Source organism: Penaeus vannamei, chromosome 22 (assembly GCF_042767895.1).
Source record: "Penaeus vannamei isolate JL-2024 chromosome 22, ASM4276789v1, whole genome shotgun sequence".
Classification (NCBI taxonomy): domain Eukaryota; kingdom Metazoa; phylum Arthropoda; class Malacostraca; order Decapoda; family Penaeidae; genus Penaeus; species Penaeus vannamei.
The window spans coordinates 39,540,441-39,562,940 of NC_091570.1; the positions used below are offsets into that span (position 1 = coordinate 39,540,441).

Consider the following 22,500-nt stretch of genomic DNA (forward strand, 5'->3'; position numbering starts at 1 on the left):
AAACAAAAGATCACTAGGTGCCGGGAATACAACCCTCTCTCCAAAAAGTTTACTAAAACTACAAAGCGATATGAGATTTTTTTTTGTTGTTGTTTAGTGATTTTTGTTGTTGTTTTATTTTTATTTCTAGAGATTTATTGTTTAGTTGGTAAGCTTTTTTTATCTTTTATCTCTTTTTCTCTTGCATTAATTTTCTTGTGTTTTCTTATCTTACCTTTACTTAACAATCACTTTCATCATCTTTCCGACGATTGTTTACCGAATCAACAATCCCTGTCGTCTGCACTTCTCTCTTGCAAAAAAGAAAGAATGAAAGAAGAAGAAGAAGAAGAAAAGAAGAAGAAGAAGAAGAAGAAGAGAATAATAATAATAATAATAATAATAATAAGAAGAAGAAGAAGAAGAAGAAGAGGAAGAAGAAGAAGAAGAAGAGGAAGAAGAAGAAGAAGAGGAAGAAGAAGAAGAAGAAGAAGAAGAAGAAGAAGAAGAAGAAGAAGAAAAGAAGAAGAAGAAGAAGAGGAAGAGGAAGAGGAAGAAGAAGAAGAAGAGGAGGATGAGGAAGAGGAAGAAGAAGAAAAGAAGAAGAAGAAGAGGAAGAGGAAGAGGAAGAAGCTGAAGAAGAAGAGAGACGAGAAGAGGAAGAAGAAGAAAAAGAAGAAGAAGAAGAAAAGCAGAAGAAGAAGCAGAAGAAGAAGAAAAGAAGAAGAAAAAGAAAAGAAAAAGAAGAAGAAGAAGAAGAAAAAGAAAGAACAAGAACAAGAAGAACAAGAACAAGAAGAACAAGAACAAAAAAAAAAAGAAAAGAAAGAAGAACAAAAAGAAAAGAAAAAGAAAAGAAAAAAAAACGAAAAAACGAAAAAAAAAACACGAAAACTCCAGTCACACGAGAAACCATGAATCAAAGGCTCGCTAATGACACGTTTCGCGGCGCAGAGTTATCAATCTTCTCCCTAATCATGTTTATCCCGCGAAACGAAAGTAGTCCAATGAAACCTAATTGATCTAAGAAAAAAATAATAATAATAATAAATAAATAAATAAATAAATAAATAAATAATAAAAAAAAAACATGAAAAGTAAAGAAGCAGCAAAAAGAAAAAGATAAATCAATAAAAAAGCGAAAAAAGAATAAAAGAGAATAAGAAATATGAGAATAAAAGAAAGAGAGGAAGAAAAGAAACACGAAAATATATAAGAATTTTTTTTAAACAGATAAGAAAAGAATAAAGAAAAAACAACAGAAAATAATACGAAGAAAAAAGAAACACGAAAATAAATAAGAAATAATTAAAAACAGATAAGAAAAGAATAAAGAAAAAACACAAGAAAATAAATACGAAGAAAAAAGAATAAAGAAAAAAACACAAGAAAATAAATCCAAATAAAAAGAAAACAACAACAAAAATAACTAAACAAGAAAAAAAAAATCTCACATGTCCTGCACCTTGCACACTTCTTACGGTGAATTATAAACAGTTTCCATTACACTGGAGGAATGCACAGAAACCTTGCCGGACGTGAAAGTACAAGTGAAAGACAGAGATCAGGAGGACGAACCTGAACCTTGTACAACGAGTACAAGACAGACGCATTATGGGAAAGACAGAGACCAGGAGGACGAACCTGAACCTTGTACAACGAGTACAAGACAGACGCATTCTGGGAAATACTTCGACGGGCCTTGTACGAGGAGAAAGTACGAGGGAGAACGACTTGTACTCCCCAAACACACACAAACAAACAAACATATACCATTTCATACACATGATATCAACATGGATGTATCCACGTACTTATAAATATACACAATCGTAGGTAAACAAAGTTACACATACTAGTAACCCTTCCATACAAACAAACAAACAAACACGCACACGCACACGCACACGCACACGCACACGCGCGCGCACACACATACACACACACTCTCTCTCTCCCTCTCTCTCTCCCCCTCTCTCTCCTTCCCTCCTCTTCCTCTCCTCTCTCCCTCTTTCCTCTCCCTCTCCTTCCTTCCCTCTCCCTCTCCCTCCCTCTCCCTCTCCCTCTTCCTCTCTCCCTCCCTCTCCCTTCCTCTCCCTCTCTTCTCTCTCTCTCCCTCCCTCCCTCCCTCTCCCTCCTCTCTCTCTCCCTCTCCCTCTTCCTCTCTCTCCTCCCTCCTCCTCTTCTCTCCTCCTTCCTCCTCTCCCTTCCCTCTCTCCCTCTCCCTCTCCCTCTCCCTCTCCCTCCCTCCCTCTCCCTCTCCCTCTCTCTTACCCAAACAAACCAATGTTATCCGTTTGCAGAAAGAACCGAAGCATCTCGAGCCAACAAACCCTCGACTCTGAACCGACCGACACGAACGCCGCCGAGTGTGACTGCGCATATAGATAATTCTCGAATAATGAATAATGGCGGCGATGTTGTTACAAGCGAGAGAGTAATTAAACAGGGAATAATAATTCCTTGTTTGATGATTATTCTCCGTCTTCATTTATGCAGAGAATATTCTTTCTGTGCCTCGCTTATTTGCATATATGTATATTTCGTAATTCTTCTCTCTCTCCGAATACCTTCATATTCATTAACGGAATTTTATGTGCATTCATGAATCTTCCCCCCAAAAAAATCCAAATATTAAAAGATTAAGAAAAAAAAAAACAAGAAAAGATACAAACAAGAAAAAAAAAATTGAGAACAAGGTCACACAAAAGAGAAATAAAAATCAAGAGAAAATAAAACAAACCTTCCATTCCCTATCTATCCTCCCCCTCCCCCTCCCCCAATAACCCTGACCCTGCCCGCAACGCACCCCAATTAGCCTTTCCCCCCCCAAATCCTTTTCCCCACTCCCCATTCCCTATACCTTCCACTCCCTCCATTCCCCCACTCTGCACCCCAATAGCCTTTCCCCCCACTCTCCTGCACCCTTCTCCCTCCACTTCTCATCACCCCCAGTACTTCGATCACCCCCTCCATTCCCCCACTCTCAGCACCCCACCAGCCCTCCCACTCCCCCACATCCTTCTCCCTCCACCTCTATCACCCTCATACCCTCCATCACCCCCCCCTCCATTCCCCCACCGCACCCCACACTTCCACTCCCCGCACCTCTTCTCCTCTTCCCTCCCATCACCTCCTATACCTCCATCACCCCCTCCTCCATTCCCCACTCCCCCTGCACCAATAGCCTTCCCCCTCACCCTCCTAAAATTCCCTTCTCCCCTCTTCCCTCCCATCACCCCTCATACCCTCCATCACCCCCTACATCTCCACTCAACCTCCCTTTCTCCCCTCCATTAGGCCATCAACCCTCCCCTCTTCCCCCTCCATCCTCTACTAACTCCTTCCTTCTCTCCTCCATTAGGCTATCAACCCCCTCCCCTCCCTCCATTAGCAAGCCATCAACCCTCGCCTCCTTCCCCCTCTCCCCCCCCCCCTCCTCCTCTGCACTGCGCCCTAGTTCCATCCCTCCTTCGGGAAGGTGTTGCCCTCCGCGCACGAGGGGCGCCGTGCACCTCACGGCCGCCCCAATTACGGCATCATCATTAGACGCCCGGCATCTCGGTGCAGGCTCGGCGTCCCCCTCCTCCCTTCCCACTCTATCCCCTCTTCTCCTATCCTCCCTCTATCCTCCCCCTTTCTCCTATCTCCCCCTCTCCCCCTCTTCTCCTATCCTCCCCTTCCCTCCCCCTTCTCCTATCCCTCCTCCTTCCTGCCCTCCCCCTCTCCCTCTTTCTCCTATCCTCCCCTCTTCTTCCCCTCTCCTATCCTCCCCTTCCCTCTTTCTCCTATCCTCCCCCCTTCCCTCTTCTGTCCTCCCCCTCTGAGTCTGCTTCACCTGATCCTGCTTCATAGCTACACAATGCGAGGAAGGATATGTATACACGTACATTTATAAATAAAAGTGTGAAAGTGTGTGTGTGTGTGTGTATGTCCAAAGTATGTGTGTGTGTATATGCGTGTGTATATGTGTGTGTGTATATGTGTATGTGTAAGTGTATGTACATGTATGTATTTGTGTGCATAAGTGTGTATGTGTGTGTGTATGTGTATGTACGTATATGTATGTATATATATGCATACGTATGTATATGTACGCATATGTAAGTGTGAACATATCTGATTGCCTGCCTAAACCTTATTACAGTTGATAAATCATCGCCTCGAGAGTGCATGACGCCTCTCTCCCCCTCCGCCTCTCTCTTCCCTCTGCCTTCGAGTGCATGACAAGTCCGAGTGATTCCACTGCAGCTTTCTCCCGCCTGACTCTCGCTTAATTGCTCTTCTCGCCAGATTAAAAAGAAGAAATTTAAAAAATGAAAAAAAAAACAACAACATGAAAATGCATATCCATGTGGACTCTCTTTGCCAGCTTCTCGCATAATCACCCTCGCCAGATTAAGCAAAATGAGACAAAAAAGAGAAAAGATAAAAGAAAAAAAGAGAAAATACATATAACACATAATATAATAAAATAATATAATATAATACATATAATATAATAAAATAAAATAATATAATATAATAACATATTATAATAAAATAACATAATATAATATAATAAAATAAAATAATATAATATAATACATATAATATAATAAAATAACATAATATAATAAAATAAAATAACATAATACAATACATATAATATAACAAAATAACATAATCTAATATAATACATATAACATATAATTAAAGAAAAAAGAAAATACATATAAAAAAGAAAATACATATAACCGTGTCGACAAAAAGAAAAAAATACTTATACCCATGACCCCTCCCTCAACGGACGGCCTTCCAAGTGTATTTCCAAGTCCCCTTTTTTGTTGCAACGGAGAAAGGGGGAAGGGGAGAGCGAGGGGGAAAAAAAGCGACGCTATAAATCCTGCGATAAATCCTCCTTCGGCCAAGAGTCCATTACGAGGGCCAAGGATGGAGGAGGCCACGGCGGGGGGGTAGGTGGGGTGGGGTGGGGGTGGAGAAGGGGTTGGAAAAGGGGAGAAGGGAGAGGGGAGAGGTGAAAGAGAGAGGAAAGGAGGGAGAGGGAGAGAGGCGTGAAAGGAGGGGAAGGAGACAGGAAAGAAAGGAGTTGGTAGAGAAGAGAGGAGAGAGGAAAGAAGAGCGAGGTGAGAGGGTAGAAGAGATGTAGGTGTATGGAGAGGGGAGAGAGAGGAGAGTGAGGACTATGGAGAGAAAAGAAAGGGAAGAAGAAAAATGCTAGAGAAAAGAAAAACAGAGAGAAAAAGACACGAAAAAGAACAGAGTAGAAAAAAGAGAGGACAAGGGATGGAAAGAACCAAGGAAGTACGGGAGACACGGACCACGGGGATGCATGCACGACCTCCCCCATTCCCCCCTACCCCCCACCCCCCACCCCCCGCGACGCGAAACTACGCCGACGAATGCCCGGAGAAGGTCACGGTCAAGACAACGACGAAAGAAGAAGAAGAAGAAGAAGAAAAAGGAGGAGGAAAAGCGGGAGGTCAGCGAAGGCAGCAAGGGCGGCCGCGAGCGAAGAGGGACCCTGTCAACCCCTGTCAATGCGAAGGCTGCGGCAGGGCGTGCAGGTGGGCAAGGCAGCTTTGAGGTCGAAATCCGACTTTTTTTTCTTCTTCGGGAGGAGGGAAATGGAGGAATGAGAAGGGAATGAGAGAGAGTAGTTGAAGGTGAGGGAGGTGGGAGAGAGAGAGAGATGAGAGGAGAGGGAGGGAGGGAAGGAGGAGAGGAGAGAGAGGGAGAGGGAGAGGGAGAGGGAGAGGGAGAGGGAGAGGGAGAGAGAGAGAGAGAGAGAGAGAGAGAGAGAGAGAGAGAGAGAGAGAGAGAGAGAGAGAGAGAGAGAGAGAGAGAGAGATTTAAGATTTAAGATTTTTTTAAGCTTATCACTACACAAAGAATAAAGTTACATGTATTCATCTCCATATTTTTCTCACTATTATTCAAAAAAAAAAAAAAAAAAAAAAATTGTCAAGATTTAATTCACATCTTTCTTTAACTTTTACTCCCATTTTAAAAGTTTACCATTATCTTCATACCCCCCAAAAAATCAATAAACCTTTTTCTTAAAATTCCTTAATTCCGCATTCTATCATCACTATTCATCAAACTCGCCGACGCACAGCACAAAAAAACACGTCCAAAACATGTCGCCAATTACCATCCAGATCGTAAATAAGAATGGAAGCCAGAGGGAATGCATTCGGACAGTCCCCATTGGCATTCGATGTGGCCCGTGTCTCATCGCTTTCATTAATATCATTACGTTCATTCATAAACACTCGCCATACGAAGCTGTCGCGAACTTAAAACAAAACACTAACGGTTATGCAAGCGAGTAGAATCTGCATAGTTGGGCTTTATTCACTTTGTTGTGCGTCAGTGAGGTCGTCGCATTTAAATGGACGTTAAGGGATGCATTTTATTATCTGGGGAATTACGACAATTGGCGTAGGAGTAAATAGCATAGCTAGAGGGAAGGGGAGAGTGGGAGTGGGAGTGGGAGGGAGAGGGAGAGGGAGAGGGAGAGGGAGAGGGAGAGGGAGAGGGAGAGGGAGAGGGAGAGGGAGAGGGAGGGAGAAGAGGAAGAGAGGGAGAGAGAGAGAGGGAGAGAGAGAGAGAGAGAGAGAGAGAGAGAGAGAGAGAGAGAGAGAGAGAGAGAGAGAGAGAGAGAGAGAGAGCCCTAAACCCCATCACCCCCTCTCCTACCCTCCCTCTCCCCTCCAGCTAATATCGTTGACCTTAGCGTTCTCTCTACGGAAACAGCTGATGCCTTGCCCCTCACACGCGAAGAGCAAGTCAACACCGCCTGCAGGGAATCGGAGTCGCCCGCTCACTTCCGATGACGCCGTACCTTTTGCGTCACTTGTACCCAACTAAGGTCACACGGAACGCTGAAAACACTTGCTGGAAATATTAAACTACAGGTAGGAAAAAAACCCGAGTGGCGAAATTCAATTTGCACTTCATTTGCACAAAGAAAACGGGGAGTTTCTTCCTCCGAGGTGACCGAGAGCGGCCACGAACGCATCAATCCCCCCCGCGCCATTTTTGTTCCCCGCGTTGACACCGACTTCGCCCTTCCTGGGAGACTCAGGAGGTCGTTTTCATTTTCTCCCTTAATCTCCCCGTCTTGAGATCCTTTGACCTGTCGTCGCAAGGAGAATTTCCCGGGTTCCGAGTGACCTTTGCAGCCTTCTTAACCTTCTTCTTTAACCTTCTTCATTCGTTGCCAAAAGGGACGAACAACGGGTACGAAGCGCGGTCTTTCGGGGGAAAAGAAGAACGCGAGACACCAAATACAGAAATACAAGAAAACAAAGAGTTAAATGACGTCATTGTGCACTGCGGACTCTCTGTATTCTTGTTTGGGCGGTTACTATGCTTTTAATTCGTTAAAGTAATAAAACCCAAGGCCAGTTCAACAAAAAAAAAACACCCTCGCAGACAAGCGCCATAATCTAAAGTAACAAGTCCTTGAGAATCTTTACAACTATTCAACCAAAAATCCTCCCCCCCCCACACACACATTCCCTTTCCCTCCCTCCCTCCCCCTCCCCTCCTCCTCCCCCGAGTGTATGAATAACGAGCCTAAAAATATCTATGCAAATAATAACGTCAAAGTTTCTTCGGAATTTCCACCGCGAACCGGCTGGATCTGGTCTGTCTTTGAGGAATCGGACGCGTGGCTGCACCGGTGACTGTTCGTTCGCATCGGCCAAGGATTCACAGGAAAGTCCGCCGCTGCATCCGGCCGCTCTCGTCTCTCGTCTGGATCGCCAACCGGACACACAACGCTCCACTGAATGCCGTTCAAAGACAGGACCTGAATAACGCGCTGGAACACGTCAGAACATGATTCAAACATTTTCTGATTCGAATATATGAACTAATTTAAATCGCATAACGCCAGGTAAGTGGAATATTGCTTCGCTAATCACCCTAGGGAAACGACCACCAGCAAACAACACAAAGAAACTGTGAACAAATGAGTAAAAAGAAAATCAAACGAAAGAACCAAAAACTAACAAACAAACAAAAAACAACTAAGATGACCCATCCGTTCCAAAAAAATAAATAAATAAATAAATAAAAAATGAATAGATAAATTTAAAAAAATGAATAGATAAATTTAAAAAAATGAATATATAAATTTTAAACAATGAATAAATAAATAAAAATAAATAAATATATGATACAAAAAAAATGCACATATAAACCCCACAAACCGAATCCACACACACCCGACCGAACAGAAATCCAAGATATCCGAACCTGCCATTCGGTCCGTTGGTCTGGTCCCAACTCAATGACTCGATCTTACCCCACCCCACCCCTTCAACCTTTCACCCCACCACCCACCCCCCGCGCCACAGACCCCACGTGCGGCCAAAAGTATTGCATCATCATCTGTCCCACGAACCGCCAAGGGGATGGGGGGTGGGGGGTGGGGATGGGGATGGGGGGGGATACGTCGCCGCCTACGCCACTGCATTGCCAAGGGTACGAGTAGGGGGGGGGTAGGTGGGTAGGGGGGTGGCAACCTTGGCACACATTGCATGGGCAGCCTTGAGTAAGATGGCACAGAGGAGGTGAGTGAGTGAGTGAGGAGGGGGGGGGAGTCTATAGGAAAAGAATGAAGGAGGGGGGAGGAGGGGGGTTTATGATTCTGGGAATGTGGGATTTAGACTGGTTTCTGTTTCTGTCTGTCTGTTTGTTTTCCTTTTGTTTTATTCTCTCTTCTTTCTCACTTCCCCTTCCTCTCCTCCTCCTCCTCTCCCTCTCCCTTCTCTCCTTCTCTCTGTCTCTCTCTGTCTCTCTCTGTCTCTCTTTCTCTGTCTCTCTTCTGTCTCTCTCTGTCTTCTCTCTATCTTCTCTTCTCTGTCTTTCTGTTTCTTTCTTCAGTCTCTCTTCTTCTGTCTCTCTTCTTCTCTCTCTTCTTCCTTCTTCCTCTCCTCTCTTCTCTCTCTTCCTTCCTCTCTCTTCTCTTCTTCTCTCTCTCTCTCTCAATGAAAACTGCTCGAAAACCAATGGCTGATTTTAGTCCTTGTTTTTTTAGCGAAATATCTTAAGAATGCGACCACACACACCCCTACGCGAAATTAAGGAGGGAGAGGAAGAAAGGAGAAGCCGTGAGAGGAGGAGAGGACGTGAAAGAGGGGGAGATGGAGTGGGAGGAAAAGAGAGGGAGGAAAAGAGAGGGAGTGAGAGAGAGAGAGAGAGAGAGAGAAAGAGAAAGAGAAAGAGAAAGAGAAAAAAGAGAAAGAGAGAGAAAGTAGAAAGAGAAAGAGAAAAAGAGAAAGAGAAAGAGAGAGAGAGAGAGGAGGGAGAGAGAGAGAGAGAGAGAGAGAAAGAGAGAGAAAGAGAAAGAGAAAGAGAAAGAGACAGAGAATCTAAAGGGAAGGAGAGGACCGGGAGGGGTGCTGACGCCCACCTCCGCGAACCTACACAATAACCTTGTCAGATGGGTGTGGAGGGAGGGGGAGGGGGAGGGGAAGGAGGGGGAGAGAGGAAGACGGAAGAAGAGAAGGTGGGAGGTGGGGGGAAGGGGGGGGGGAAGGGTGCCCTTATCAAGCATTCAGCAAGACAACCTTATTGTTCCCAATACATTATGGATTCCAAATAGATTAATAGGTAGAAGGAAGTGATAAATCATTACACTAAAATCATCTTTATCCACTTTTATCAACCTATTTCCAATTTAAGAAACAGATAAATAAATACAAAAGGTCCTCAAATATGATCACCTCAGCCCTCTCGTTTTTTTTTTTAACATCATCAATATTTACAAAAGTGTTCAAATCCGCCCGTGTTTTTGGGGTCACGAACAAGGCGCTCGCAGGATTAGCTTACGTTACGGAATTTACCGTTTCTCGAAGCGTATAAAACATTCCTCACTTAGAACATGACTAATACGCATAAAAATTAGCCAGCGAATCATATTCCACCGCAAATGTTTTGGCCGAATAAACAGTACACACATTCTTTCCCGGCACACAAGCCGCACGATTCAAAATAACCTTATTCAACGACTCAACAAAAAAATCGACACGCGAGTGAAAACATCGGGAAAAAAGGAGGCAAAAATAAGCACAAACCGACGAATATCTCAAAACAAAAACGAAGCGAGAGACGCACGCAATCACACGCTGGAACCCACGCAATCACACGCTGGAACCCACGCAATCACACGCTGTAACCCACGCAATCGCACGCTGGAACCCACGCAATCACACGCTGGAACCCACGCAATCACACGCTGGAACCCACGCAATCACACGCTGGAACCCACGCAATCACACGCTGGAACCCTAGCTGCAATCACACGCTGGAACCCACGCAATCACACGCTGGAACCCACGCAATCACACGCTGGAACCCACGCAATCACACGCTGGAACCCACGCAATCACACGCTGGAACCCACGCAATCACACGCTGGAACCCACGCAATCACACGCTGGAACCCACGCAATCACACGCTGGAACCCACGCAATCACACGCTGGTCCCCCACGCGCACGCACATTATCGAACATATTTAAGAGGAGCGGAAGAGACCCAGCCGGCAGTCCGTTCCGCTGCCGCTTGCAATAAAGGGGTCAAGTTCACCAACGTGTGTGTGTGAAGGGAAGAAAGAGAATGAAAGAAGAGGAGAAAAAGAAAGAGGACGAGAGAGAGAGAGAGAGACGAAGAAGGAGAGGAAGAGAGAGAGAGAGAGAGATGAAAAAGGAGAGAGAGAGAGAGAGAGAGAGAGAGAGAGAGAGAGAGAGAGAGACAGAGACAGAGACAGAGACAGAGACAGAGGCAGAGAAGAGAAGAGAAGAGAAAGATAGAGATAGACAGATAGAAAGAGAGAGATAGGTAGATAGATAGACAGAGAGAGACAGACAGAGAGAGACAGAGAGAGACAGAGAGAGACAGAGAGAGAGAGAGAGAGAGAGAGAGAGAGAGAGAGAGAGAGAGAGAGAGAGAGAGAGAGACAGAGAGAGAGAGAGACAGAGAGAGACAGACAGAGGCTAGGAACAGATACACAAATGAACAAAGAGCAAGAGAAGGACGAGGAGAGAGAAAGAGAGAGAGAGAGAGGGACAGGCAGAGAGAGAGGAGCCACGGGGTAATAAAAGAACGAAACACAATCCCCATGTTGAATAATCCCCGAATTAAACGAGGAACACAAATGAAATGACTTTGTTCTCCAGAAAAGATAAATCATTTGAGAATCATTTCCACTCGCGTCGAAAGGTTTATAGAGAAATAATAACACTATCAACAACTAAAACATCACCTAAAACATGACAAAAAGCAATCAGAACAAAAATAACAATAATAAACATAACAACAATAATTGTTTGCTGTTTGCTGTTTCGGTTGTTTGCTGTTTGTGAGCGGTTGTTTGCTGTTTGTGAGCGGTTGTTTGCTGTTTGTGAGCGGTTGTTTGCTGTTTGTGAGCGGTTGTTTGCTGTTTGTGCTCGGTTGTTTGCTGTTTGTGCTCGGTTGTTTGCGGTTTGTTTGGTTTTGCAGAGTCCGGCCGCCCGACCGTGCCACGGGAGGCCGCCGCCGCCGCCGCCGGCAAGCACTCGAAACCCGACGCTCTCCTTTCCCCGCCCTTCTAGCGCCGCCGCGTGGGCACCGGGCACGGGTGGGCACCGGGCACGGGTGGGCACGGGTTGGCACGGGTGGGCACCGGGCACGGGTTGGCACCGCGCCAGCACCTTTCGGCCTACGAGAGGTCACTGGCGATGGACGCCGACTTTTTCTCTAATAACAATTCCTCAGGAAAACCTCCTTGGAAGCTTCACTTTGAGGGTTGCCGACGTCACACTTATTGCTTTTTTTTTCTAATTACGTTCCTTATCTCCATTTTCTCTGTGATTTCCACCGCGTCATTATAGCTGCCATCGTAATCTTATTAACGGTATAATCATCATCATCTTTATCCCTATCAGTGCTCTCTATCATGTCATTCTCACTATCACGATCTTCATAAACAATTTCATTAGTTAATATTCTCATTATCATTATCTTCCATGAAATCATAATCACCACCTTTATAAAAACAAAAATAATAATTGATAAACAATATAAATAAACAGTAATTACCACCATTCATATATTCATTGCCAACCTAGTTAACATTCTCTACCTTCCCCCGCTACTGCCATTGCCATGACAATCATTATCTTCATTATTACCATGACTATCCTTGCTTGCATCATAATTACCTGTGTTAAATCACCTCGTGTTAAATTACCCCAGTCTGCAACACAATGCAACTTTGCAACAAAAGGCTTGATAATTGGCTTGCGAACGACCTCAAGTCCACTGAAGTCTATAGTGACATCAACGTCAGTCATGCTACACTAATTAAGTCAATTACACGAGGTGCACGTGATGTGTTTCCATGCACGTGATGTATTTCCATGCGCGTGATGTATTTCCATGCACGTGGTGTATTTCCATGCACGTGATGTATTTCCATGCACGTGATGTATTTCCATGCACGTGATGTATTTCCATGCACGTGATGTATTTCCATGCACATGATGTATTTCCATGCACGTGATGTATTTCCATGCACATGATGTATCTCCATGCACGTGATGTATTTCCATGCACATGATGTATCTCCATGCACGTGATGTATTTCCATGCACATGATGTATCTCCATGCACGTGATGTATTTCCATGCACATGATGTATTTCCATGCACGTGATGTATTTCCATGCACGTGATGTATCTCCATGCACGTGATGTATCTCCATGCACGTGATGTATTTCCATGCACGTGATGTATTTCCATGCACGTGATGTATCTCCATGCACGTGATGTATTTCCATGCAATGATGTATTTCCATGCACGTGATGTATTTCCATGCACGTGACGTATTTCCATGCACGTGATGTATCTCCACGCACGTGATGTATTTCCACGCACGTGATGTATTTCCATGCACGTGATGTATTTCCATGCACGTGATGTATTTCCATGCACGTGATGTATTTCCATGCACGTGATGTATTTCCATGCAATGATGTATTTCCATGCACGTGATGTATTTCCATGCACGTGACGTATTTCCATGCACGTGATGTATCTCCACGCACGTGATGTATTTCCACGCACGTGATGTATTTCCATGCACGTGATGTATTTCCATGCACGTGATGTATTTCCATGCACGTGATGTATTTCCATGCACGTGATGTATTTCCATGCACGTGATGTATTTCCATGCACGTGATGTATTTCCATGCACGTGATGTATCTCCACGCACGTGATGTATTTCCATGCACGTGATGTATTTCCATGCACGTGATGTATTTCCATGCACGTGATGTATTTCCATGCACGTGATGTATTTCCATGCACGTGATGTATTTCCATGCACGTGATGTATTTCCATGCACGTGATGTATTTCCATGCACGTGATGTATTTCCATGCACGTGATGTATTTCCATGCACGTGATGTATTTCCATGTACGTGATGTATTTCCATGCACGTGGTGTATTTCCATGCACGTGATGTATTTCCATGCACGTGATGTATTTCCATGTACGTGATGTATTTCCATGCACGTGATGTATTTCCATGCACGTGATGTATTTCCATGCACGTGATGCTTCATGTACGTGATGTATTTCCATGCACGTGATGTATTTCCATGCACGTGATGTATTTCCATGCACGTGATGTATTTCCATGCACGTGATGTATTTCCATGCACGTGATGTATTTCCATGCACGTGATGTATTTCCATGCACGTGATGTATCTCCACGCACGTGATGTATTTCCATGCACGTGATGTATTTCCATGCACGTGATGTATTTCCATGCACGTGATGTATTTCCATGCACGTGATGTATTTCCATGCACGTGATGTATTTCCATGCACGTGATGATGTATCTCCATGCACGTGATGATGTATTTCCATGCACGTGATGTATTTCCATGCACGTGATGTATTTCCATGCACGTGATGTATCTCCATGCACGTGATGTATTTCCATGCACGTGATGTATCTCCACGCACGTGATGTATTTCCATGCACGTGATGTATTTCCATGCACGTGATGTATTTCCATGCACGTGATGTATTTCCATGCACGTGATGATGTATCTCCATGCACGTGATGATGTATCTCCATGCACGTGATGATGTATCTCCATGCACGTGATGTATTTCCATGCACGTGATGTATTTCCATGCACGTGATGTATCTCCACGCACGTGATGTATTTCCATGCACGTGATGTATTTCCATGCACGTGATGTATTTCCATGCACGTGATGTATTTCCATGCACGTGATGATGTATCTCCATGCACGTGATGATGTATTTCCATGCACGTGATGTATTTCCATGCACGTGATGTATTTCCATGCACGTGATGATGTATCTCCATGCACGTGATGATGTATTTCCATGCACGTGATGTATTTCCATGCACGTGATGATGTATCTCCATGCACGTGATGATGTATTTCCATGCACGTGATGTATTTCCATGCACGTGAGCGAGTACGTGTAAAATCTCTCCGTGCATGTCCGTGCCCAAGCGCCTTAAAAAAAAAAATTGCATCTCTTAACACGCTTGCCTTGTTATAAATAACCCCCCCCCCTAATCTTCGCCCCCCCCCCACACCCTTTCTCTACAGCCTCTACATCCCCCCCCGACCCCAACCCCGTGTCCAAGCCCCTTAAAAAAAAAATGCATCTTTCTTAACACGCTTGCCTTGTTATACAAAATCCCCCCGCCTTTAATTTAATCTTAGCCCCCCCCCCCACCACCTTTTCTGCAGCCTCTACATCCCCCCTCCTACCCTACTCCCCTCCCGCCCCACACCCTTTCTCTGCAGCCTCTACATCCCCTCTGCCCTAACCCCTCCCCCACCCCCCCACCCGTACAACCCTGTCGGCGCCAGGCGATCGGGGCGACGCCGACGATCTCGCAAACTGGAGCGCCGGTGCCTCGAGTCCCCAATTAGAGGGGAAACTCGGCCGCCACTCCCTCCCTCCCCCACCTTCTACTTCCCTTCCCCCCCCTCCCCCACCTTCTACTTTCCCTCCCCCCCCCCCCCACCTTCTACTTCCACTTCCCCCCCACCTTCTACTTCCCCACCCCCCCCCCCCACCTTCTACTTCCCCTTCCCCCTCCCCCCATCTTCTACTTCCCCTTCCCCTCCCCCCACCTTCTACTTCCCCCCCCTCCCCCACCTTCTACTTCCCCCCCCCCCTCCCCATCCAACCTTGAAGGTGAAAGGGAATGTGAAATTTGGACATGGCGGCCGATGTTGTATTTCCGATGGTTTTCATTCCCGTTTGTACTTCCGCCATTTTTTATCTGTCTATTTTGATAGATGTCTAGGGATTAGTGTTAGTACTGTTATCATCATTGTTATGGTTGTTATCACTCCACGTATAAAAATCTACTTATGATCATACTAATATTACTATTACTATTAATAATAATAACAACAATAATAATAATAACAACAACAATAATAATAACAACAACAATAATAATAATAACAACAACAATAATAATAACAAAATAATAATAATAACGATAATAATAGCAACAGCAATAGCAAAAGCAATAACAATAAAAACAACAATGATTGTGACAAACACCACAACAGCAATAACAAAAACATTGACCACAAAATCTAATATTTATCAGAGGGTCACTGCAACAAAAAGAGATGATTGCAGCTTTTGCTTACCATTTCTGCAACAGTTTTTTGCATCTATTCCTTTCTCCAATTTCATATAAATCAGAGGTCATGACTTGACTCTTTTACGCTCCGCAATTGCTAAAGAAACTGGGCAATATACCTCCGAGATACCAATGTACTTCTTTTGTTTCTATGATCGTAAAAAAAGTTGCAAAATAAACATGGAAACTAGAATATGACCCTCGCTTGACATCCCTTCTGAATTTGTCTTAAAAAAACGTCGAACTCTTACGAAAATACTAAAGAAAAACAAAAAAAAACATACAAAATTCATAACAAAGAAAACATACTCAAAACCCAATATACCAACAAACAAAAATACAAAAAAAAGAGTAAATAAAACGTCATCTATAAAGGAAACATCTACCCTCCCCTCCCCTACCCATCCCCCCACCCGTCCCCAAGCCCTCCCTCCCCCCCATGACCCCGTGGAACCCGCTCTTGAACGCAGCCACGGACAAGAACCCCGCTTCGTTCTTGTCCCTCTTCCACGCGAGGACGAAGGAGAGGAAGAGGAATAACAACAAGAAGCCAAGTCGTCGCCGCTTCGCCCTCGCTGTCCTCTTCCTCACTCGTCGATCCATCCTCGTCTTCCTCCTCATTCTGTTCTTGGTCCTTCTCTTCCTTCTCCTCCTCCTCTTGATTCATCTCGCTCTGTCTCGTCCTACTCCGTTATCTAATCCTTATCCTTATCTTCCTCCTCCTCCCCTTCTTCCTTCTCTTTCTCTTCTTCCCTCTACTTCACCATCTCCTTCACCACCACCACCTTCTCCTTTTCCTCCTCCGCTTCCTCCTTTTCTTCCTCCTCCTTCCTTTCCTTTTCCTCTACTTCACCATCTCCTTCACCGCCACCACCACCACCACCTCTCCTTTTCTTCCTCCCCTTCCTCCTTTTCTTCCTCCTCCTTCCTTTCCTTTTCCCTCTATTTCACCTTCTTCACCACCGCCACCTCCACCACCTTCTCCTTCTCCTCCGCTTCCTCCTTTTCTTCCTCTTCTTCCTCCTCCTCCTCTTCCCGCCCGGCCAAGGTCACCTTCTCCACCCCCCCTCCACCCCTTCCTCCCCCCCCCTCCCGCGATAAAGCTAATTACACGCGTGGCTGATTAATATGCAAATGGGAACAGGAATAAGCCCTTCTTGCTCTATAATGGCTTGAGAGACTTACTTCTTGCTCTTTTGCGTAAAATAAAAGGCACTCGGAACGCAATACGAATTATTATTTCTATCTATCTTTCCTTCTCTTCGTCACAACTAAACAAAAGCGTACACAGACAACAGACATACAAGCAAAAAAAAAAAAAAAAAAAAATTTCTTATTTATTTTTCCTTCTCTTCGTCACAACCAAACAAAAGCGTACACAAACAACAGACATACAAGCAAAAAAAAAAAAAAAGAATTAATTTCTATTTATCTTTCCTTCTCTTCGTCACAAATAAACAAAAGCGTACACAGACATACAAGCAAAAAAAAAAAAAAAGAAAAGAATTCATTTCTATTTATCTTTCCTTCTCTTCGTAACAACCAAACAAAAGCGAACACAGACAACAGACATACAAGCAAAAAAAAAAAAAAAAGAATTCATTTTTATCTATCTTTCCTTCTCTTCGTAACAACCAAACAAAAGCGTACACAAACAACAGACATACGAGCAAAAAAAAAAAAAAAAAAAAAAAATCATTTCTATTTATTTTTCCTTCTCTTCGCCACAACTAAACAAAAGCGTACACAGACAACAGACATACAAGCAAAAAAAAAAAAAAAATCATTTCTATTTATCTTTCCTTCTCTTCGTAACAACTAAACAAAAGCGTACACAAACAACAGACATACAAACAAAAAAAAAGAAAAAAAAGAATTCGTTTCTATTTATCTTTCCTTCTCTTCGTAACAACTATCATAACAAAAGCGTACACAGACATACACGCAAAAAAATAATAATAATAAAAAAAAAAAAAATAAAATAAAATAAAATAAAAAAAGAATATACATGTGTTTCGAACCGATGATATTTTCCTTCACTTAAGAATTTACAGATTCATTCATTTAACTCGTAGACTTAATGGGGTGCCAAGTCATCTCCTCACTTATTTACATCGGGGACTTAAGAAGGCACTCTGTCACTTAGCAGGGTACACTTAGGAGACGAGGAGGAGGAGGAGGAGGAGGAGGCAGAGGAGGAAGACGAGGAGGAGGAGGAGGGGGGGGGAGGAGGAGGGGGAGGAGGAAATGGAGAGAGAGGAGGGAGGGGGAAGAGGAGGAGGAGGAGGAGGAGGGGAGGGGAGGGAGGGGAGGAGGAGGAGAAGAAGAAGAAGAAAAATAATAGGAAGAAGAAGAAGAAAGAAGAAGAAAAGAGGAAGAAGAAGAAAAAGAAGGAAGAAGAAGAAAGAAGAAAAAGAAAAGGAAGAAGGAGAAAAAGAAGACGAGGAAGAAGAAGAAGAAGAAGAAGAAACAGGTCTGGTAACGAAGATCGCGTTTGGTCGTCCAGGTAAAAGATGCAATGCAGTTTGCAAGATAAAATACCTGTCAGGGTGAAAGAGGAGGAGGGTATGGTGTTCGATGGAGGAGGAGGAGGAGGAGGAGAGGGGGGAGGGGGAGGGAAGAGGAGGGAGGAGGAGGAGGAGGAGGGGAGGAAAGGAGGAGGAGGAGGAAAGAGGAGGGAAGAGGAGGAAGGAGAAGAAACAGAAAGATGAGGAGAGGGGAGAAGGAGGAAGGAGAAGAAACAGAAAGATGAGAAGGGGGAGTGAAAATAAAACCTATTTAGCATAATTCGAACATGACACAAAATTTAAAATATATATATATGAACAAGAAAAAAATAAAACACACACACACGCACGCACACACGCACACACACACTCTCTCACTCACTCACTCACTCACTCACTCACTCACTCACACACACACACACACACACTCCCCCCTACCTGTCATGCCACCCCCGCCCCTCCCATTCCCACCACGCGACCCGAGTCCCTCTCTCTCACTCTCTCTCTGCCATGCCACCCCCGCCCCTCCCGTTCCCACCACGCGACCCGAGTCCCAAGTCGCCCTCGGGAAAGGCTGCAATGGCCAGCTCCGGCCTCGTGCAACACGCGCACTCTGCAAGCCACTTCCTCGTCGGACGCGGCCTCATTCGCACGCCCGCCGTACTCAACACGCGAGTCAACGTGGCCATGCACGATCGCCATGCACTGGAGTCTTCTGTGCTACTATTGTAAGACTCTCGTAATTGGTCGTCGTTACTGTCATGTCATGTGATTCCTGTCATGCAGTATTAGCAGGCACTGAGGTCTTCGAAACTGCTCAGTGACGTCCTCGAGACTGTCATGCATGGCTGTCAAGTACTAAAAGTCTTCCATGTTGTCATGCACTCGACCGTTTAATACTCTCCAACACCTACCATATATACCTGTATCTAAATATGTATATATCTATATATATCTATCTATCTATAAATATATATGCTCTACATGTCCAAAAATACATCCAACTGTCATGCACAAATATTCCTGTCATGTACTAACGTCTTGGAAACTGCCATGCACTATCATCATGCATTAAAAGCCTTCACTGTTGCCATGAAACTTTCATCATTTAAAGTCTTCAACCCTGTCAGTCTGCCATGCCAAATTACCATGCACACAACCGCTATTCCTCAAGACACTTGGCGCATGACATGAAAAAAACATGATTCGCTGATCCTGTCACAAGACGGCGAGGCTTTCCGTGTCCCTTACAGATTCACGTCTTGAAATGCATCAGTCCCTTGGCGTTTCATAAATATGGAGAGGAATTTAATCAAAAGGCGCTATTAGATCGAACGAACTTCATTAATAAATAAATAAAAAAAAACGCGTCTTATACTTCATTAGTAATTTTCTTTTAAAAAAATACCTTCATTAGTGAAGATTATCAAACACTATGTAACTTACGAAGGCTAAGACATAGTTTTTCGAGTGAGTGGGTGTGGTTGTGGGTATGAACGCGGGTATCTGTGTGGGTATGAGAGTATATCCGCACACACAAACACTTACACAAACACTTCCTTCCATACACACAAACCTACATGCACACGCACACGCATGCAAACACACAGACACTCATACACTGTAGCCAATGACCGCCACCACATTAAACGAAAGAAATTGCCAACGCTGTAAATTACATGGGATTAGATTCCATGATCTGATTTGTGCAGGTGTATCTGTTGCATTCATTTTTTGCAGGTGTCGTCGGTGGGCTGAGCATGCGAGGATTGTGTTGACCTTCTTTCATACGGCTATCTATCGTTATCTCTAGATTTGCCTATTTCTCCTTTCTCTCTTTTTCTCTCTCTCTCTTACTCTCTATCTTCCTTTCTCTCTATCTTCCTTTCTCTCTATCTTCCTTTCTCTCTATCTTCCTTTCTCTCTATCTTCCTTTCTCTCTATCTTCCTTTCTCTCTATCTTCCTTTCTCTCTATCTTCCTTTCTCTCTATCTTCCTTTCTCTCTCTCTTTCTTTCTGTCTTCCTCTCTTCCTCTCTCTATCCCTCCCTCTTTCTTTCTCTCTCTTCTCTTTCTCTTCTCTTCTCTCTTTCTCTCTTCCTCTCCTCTCTCTCTCTCTCTCTCTCTCTCTCTCTCTCTCTCTCTCTCTCTCTCTCTTCTCTCTCTCTCTCTCTCTCTCTCTCTCTCTCTCTCTCTCTCCCTCCCCTCTCCCTCTCCCTCTCCCTCTCGTTCCTTTTAACCTCTCCCTCCCTTTCTCCCTATATACATACTTAATCAGATCACACGCCCCGCACTAATTAGCATGGCGGCTTAGAACCCTGCGCATCCCCTCGTGCGCGTTTTAAACATTCCACGAAATAACCCTCTCCATCATCATCAATCATTTCCCAAAATATTGATTGAAAAAAAATATCATGACACACATTTCAGCTTATCAACCGCGATAAAAAGAAGAGATAAAACTCCAATGAAAAAAAAAAAAAAAACTGACACATTAAACCGCGACTGAAGTGTCTTAATGAAGGAGCCGGGGGCGCTCAAGAGACCCCGAGCCCAAAGGCTTTTTTTTACGCGAGGGCAAAATGGCGGCCATCTTTGTTGCTCGAACGAAGATGGCGCCGAGGTCGACCACCGCGCCGCCGCCTCCTCGTGATTTCAACCGATCGCCCTGACTCCAATCTTGATCATTTAGGCTTATAAATTACCCTAATTCGAAATCCGAGTGATATAGACTTAATTTACGGCCTGACACTTAGGCTGGGATATTAGTCACGCGGGAAGTCGGAAAAAATGGAATCCCGTAATATTTACATGTGGCTGAATGGCGTTGTATTTATTTAAATAAAATATTACAACAAAATACAACGTTCGTATAAAAATAGCGACAATAATAATAACTATGAAAGTAGACAATTGCAAAAGAACCACAGAAATTAAATCTATTTTCTCACTCTCAAGTAAATGTTCTTGCTGGGTCAAAACATAAACATGATTCTTCTCTCTCTCTGCCTCTGTCCAACTGCCGCCTATCTCTTCTTTCTTTCTTCCTTCTTTATTCTTTTCCACTCTTTTCTTCTCCTCCTTCCTCCCCTCCTCTCTCACCCTCCCCGCCCCCCCTTGGCTGACCCAGGTAAGAGAGCGCCGGACCAAAGGCAATTACCACCTGTGCCTCGATGAAAGGCTATTAAGAGTGCAGTTGCAAACGCCCTGCGGATAAACATGGATAAATCTATCATTTTTCAGGCAGAAGAAGAAAGAGAGAGAGGGGGGGGGGAAGAAACAGGTTGATGGAAGGTGAGTAAGAGAAGAAAAAGAGGGGGAAGGAGAAGGAGAGGAAGAAGGAGAGTAAGAGGGAGAGTAAGAGGGAGAGTAAGAGAGAGAGAGAGAGAGAGAGAGAGAGAGAGAGAGAGACAGAGGGAGAGATAAAGAGAGAGAGAGAGAGAGACAGAGACAGACAGAGAGAGAGAGAGAGGGGGGGGGGAGAAAGAAGGAGGAGAGGGAGTGGCAGAGAGAGAGAAGAGGGTGACGTAGAGGAAAACAGAATAGGAAGAAAAGGAGGTGAGAAATATGTCCAAAAATTGTAACATTACCAACATTCTTGACATTTGAATAAAAACAAGGTCCCTAACACGCTGAAGCGCCAACGCGACGAAAGTCAAAAACGAATATAAAAAACAGGTAAAATCTGAAGAAAAGGGAGAAAAAACACGAAAATCTGAAGAAATGAGAAAATAACACGAAAATTTTAAGAAAAGAGAAAAAACACGAAAATCTGAAGAAAAGAGGGGGAAAAAACACGAAAATCTGAAGAAAAAAAACACGAAAATTTGAAGAAAAAATAAAAAAAAAAACACGAAAATTTTAAGAAAAGATAAAAAAAACACGAAAATTTTAAGAAAAGAGAAAAAAAACACGAAAATCCGAAGAAAAGATTAAAAAAAAAAAACGAAAATTTTAAGAAAAAAAAACACGAAAATTCTGAAGAGAAAAAAAAAAACACGAAAATCTAAAGAAAAGAGAGAGAAAACAACACGAAAATCATATAGGCAAAAAATATCAATAAAGAGAGAAGAATCAATAATAAAAACAAACCCAAAAAACACAGCAAACCCGAACCCTGAGCAGCGTCGAAACCTCAGCCGGAAGCCCCTGGAAGAGGAGACGAGGCGCCGCGAACGGAACAAGAGGCGACAAAAAGCAACACGAAATAAATAAAAAAAGGAAAGGAGGGAAATAAAAAAAAGGGGGATTAGGTAGAAAAAAGGAAGAGGAAAAAGGAAACGAAAATA

General features: G+C 43.9%; 1 protein-coding gene across 4 annotated transcripts in view; it reads right to left on the reverse strand.

The window, feature by feature from the left end:
- The window catches only part of LOC113803559 (chloride channel protein 2), a 215,969-nt gene that overhangs the window by 131,066 nt on the left and 62,403 nt on the right, over positions 1-22,500 (reverse strand). The gene's annotated exons all lie outside the window — the stretch shown is intronic.